Source organism: Lathyrus oleraceus, chromosome 5, assembly GCF_024323335.1.
Source record: "Lathyrus oleraceus cultivar Zhongwan6 chromosome 5, CAAS_Psat_ZW6_1.0, whole genome shotgun sequence".
Classification (NCBI taxonomy): Eukaryota; Viridiplantae; Streptophyta; class Magnoliopsida; order Fabales; family Fabaceae; genus Lathyrus; species Lathyrus oleraceus.
The window spans coordinates 488,421,145-488,424,961 of record NC_066583.1 but is presented as its reverse complement, the minus strand read 5'-3'; the positions used below and the strand labels follow the sequence as shown (position 1 = coordinate 488,424,961).

Sequence of the window (3,817 nt, the reverse complement as noted above, 5' to 3'; positions counted from 1 at the left end):
TCATGAAAAGTGCCCACTTTACCTCCCGATTTTAAAATAATCGACATGTACATGAAAATGTCATGGTTTCGATCCCTAGGGAGACCTTTTTGGAATTCTGAAATGGCAAAAACTTATGTCCTATCGGTTTTGTAATTTCACTGATGGATATACCATTTTTTCACCTCGGTTATCTAATAAAACCGAGGGGGTAAAACAATTTTGAGTTATTAAATCTAATTTAAATTGCTTATCTCACTAAATCCTATACTAAACATATAATTATCAAAATTGGTTTGAAAAATAATCATATGAACAATTGTGTTATATTTGAAGAAAAACGTACATTGATTAGTGATTTTGAAGCATCATGTAACTCATCATTCATCTCACACTATTTTATGATTAAAATATCTCCAAAATTTCAAGTTATTTGTTCAACACTTCCTTTTCTACTAATCTATTCTTGAAAGCATAAAATTTGATGCTTTGAAAAATGAACAAATATGGAAGAAAGTTGAACGAAAACTAGATGTATTGGAGATATTTTAATTATAAAACAACATGAGATGAATTATGAGTTGCAGAATGCTAGAAAATCATTAATCAGTGTAAGATAATTTTCAGATATAACATAATTTTACATATAATTATTTTCATAATCAATTTACTATGTTATACTTTGAAATACTTATTAGTGAAACAAATATTCGACATTAGATATAATAAACTCAACACGACGAAACAAGATGAAATGTGCACAAAGAATCACAAAAAACATAAACTCAATATCAACATCAATCTAAAACTCAATCTCAATAACAACAACTGAACTATAACATAAAGATTTTCATAATTTTCGGTAGTAGAACAACTAAACAAGAACAAGTTCATTCTGGTTTAGATAGATGGTTTAGATCGATGATTGTTTCGGTTTTGAATTTAATCAATTCCACATATGGATTCAATCGGTTTGATTTAAAGTGTAATCTAACAACATATATTTAAATAAAATAAAATATTTAATTTTATTAATATTTTTAATTTAATATTATGATTCTATTCATATATAATTATTACATCCCAAAATTCAACTTAATTTAAAATTGGGGGTAGTATGTTGCTAGTGGAAGATGGTGGAGAGAAACACCAACACTGCCCACCAAGACATCGTCCTTTCTCTTTACCACAGAACTGCTGACAATGGTGATCTGTTTTACACGAATACTTTCCTCCTGCTGCCGAGCAAAAATCTACATTTTCAACCAAAATATGTGTATATAAGATTAGTGTTGAATGAAAATATTGAAAGATTTAAAGCGTAAGTTAATATACAAAACTTAAACATTACAACATCAGAAATACAATTTAATCGATTAACTCATTTATTTCATACCTGTTGTCAAGATGAAAAAAGCCAATAAAAATAACATTATAACTGCAAAATTTCTTGTAGTTTTCATTTTTCAGATTTTAGATATAACATACTATACTCTTCTTTACGTATCTATTTATATATGCATATTGTGATGTGATAATGCTTCTTCTTAAAAAAGAAAAGAAAAACAATAATATTTTAAAATTAATAACAATTATATCTCTAATATTTTTTCTAACTAATGTTAAAAATTATAATATTTCTTTACCAAAATAAGTTATAATATTTTATTAAATATTTAAACAGCAGTTACCTAATTCTCCACAATCCTATATTTAGAAATAAAATATTATTATACTATGTTTTCTCCACATTCAAAACTCAAAATTTACCTCTAACATATTATACTCTTCTTTATATATATATATATATATATATATATATATATATATATATATATATATATATATATATATATATATATATATATATATATATATATATATATATATATATATATATATATATATATATATATATATATATTGATATGATAATGTTTGTACTTAAAAAAAAGAAAAAAAAAAGAATTGTCCAAAAAGAACTACTAATGCCCTTTATATTATATATAAAAATAAAAAGTATATTTTTAACTAATATTAAAAAAGATTAATTACTATGCATTGTCAGTGTAAAAAGATTTACACTGTCGATTCATCACCATCACCCGTTTACATTACTTTATGACTTAGAAAATTGCAGAAGAGAATCATCATCTCATGGAAGCTCCGGTAAGAACTTCTGAACTCCCAGACTTATCTCAGGGGGAACTCACTTAGATCCACAAACTCTTATCTAAATGTTTCATCTCTAAAATTAAGGTTGTTTTGTCATCATCAAAAAGGGGGAGATTGTAAGAACAAAATTAGTTCTACAATAGAATTCCAGGATTTTGATGATAACAAAGGATGAAAGCAAAAATGGCACCCTAACGAAAATTCTCTAAGTGTGCAGGACTCTGAACAACAACAAAGGAATCTGATCGTTTTATCATATACAAACTCTAATCAGATACAAAGCACTAGAAGATCAGAAGCATCTGAAGTAGAAGTGCGATCTAGAAGTTCTGAATCTGAGCAAAGCAAGACAAAAAGAAGAATCAGAAGCTATAAACATCCACGGGTCTTAGCTCTGATGATCTAGAAAGACCAGTACTCTGAGAAGCTCAGATGTAACCTTAATACAATATCCTTCTGACGTAGAACTCCGAGATAACGAAGACTCTGATGAAGATTCTCCAAATCCAGAAAGAGTAACGGAAAAAATTTCTTCAAATGGAAAGGAAGTATTTTTAGAAAGAAGTTATTCAGGGAGACAAATTGGTTATGGCAAGAAACACAAAAGTAATGACATTGAATGCTCATCAAAGACAAATATTCTGTCATTACAAATTTCTTTTACTATATTGCTTGTGTTCCTCAAGTGACTCTGTGCAGTCTGTATACTTGGGAGGACTAAGAGATCATTCTCTTAGACGTTTGGTTGTATTAATCTTTCAAGATTAGTGGATTAAGTCCTTTTTGAAGGCGAAATCACCTTGGCCGGGTGGACTGGAGTAGCTTTGTGTTATAAGCGAACCAGTATAAAATTCTGTGTGTTCTTACTTTTGAAAAAGCTTTTAATTTCTAAAACAAAATCAAACCCCCCTTTCTTGATTTTCTCACCTTTAGTTTACTCCATAATTCTATATATAGTAATGAAAAGTAGTTATAATTTTCCATATTCAAAGCTTAAAAATTATTATAATAAGAATAAGAATACTATTATGTTTTTAGATAAAAGTTAATAAAGAATTACGTGAATTTGTTTATTTAGAAGCCAAGGACCTTAGTTTACCAAGCCCATCTTGGCCTATTCTTAGGACGTAGTGCGAAGGTCGTTCAAGTGTAAGATTTGATACGGTTGTTACACGATACTACACTCATAAGAGTCTCTCTTGAGAATATTTTTGGAATACGAGTATTCGTTTATCCGATAATATCCGAAAGATGGGATGATGACTACGGGAACCTCTTGTAGAACATGTTTGGCAGGTTTAAACCCTAGTACACTCCCTTTGGGTGGTTCTTAATCGAGACTCCATGCTTGTGACTTGCAACAAACCCTTGATTCATGGTTGATCCATTCTTGTGCATCCTTAATATCAATGGAACTTGGGTGTTGATAAGGTGTAAACCATAATCCACCAAAATGGATGATTGATATTAAGGATGACGTGATCCATCCCATGACGTTTGTGTGGTGTGCTTTGCTTGATCCTTGAGTCTGATTGTTGCATCCATGCATTCATGCACCCATTTGCATCCATATCATCAATAGTGAGAAAATTTTCAAGGAACTTAAGAGGTCTATTTGCAAAAATTTTAGACATGGATAGACAAAGAAGGAATACGAAGAAGT

The 3,817-nt window shown here is 29.2% G+C and overlaps 1 long non-coding RNA gene across 1 annotated transcript; it reads right to left on the bottom strand.

The window, feature by feature from the left end:
- Positions 1-982: 982 nt before the first annotated feature.
- LOC127085630 (uncharacterized) lies at positions 983-1,448 on the bottom strand. The gene is made up of 2 exons (XR_007789212.1): positions 1,376-1,448; positions 983-1,232 (listed from the first exon to the last, which is right to left on the bottom strand). It is a non-coding gene; the product is annotated as an uncharacterized LOC127085630 (long non-coding RNA).
- Between the last annotated feature and the right edge of the window lie 2,369 nt (positions 1,449-3,817).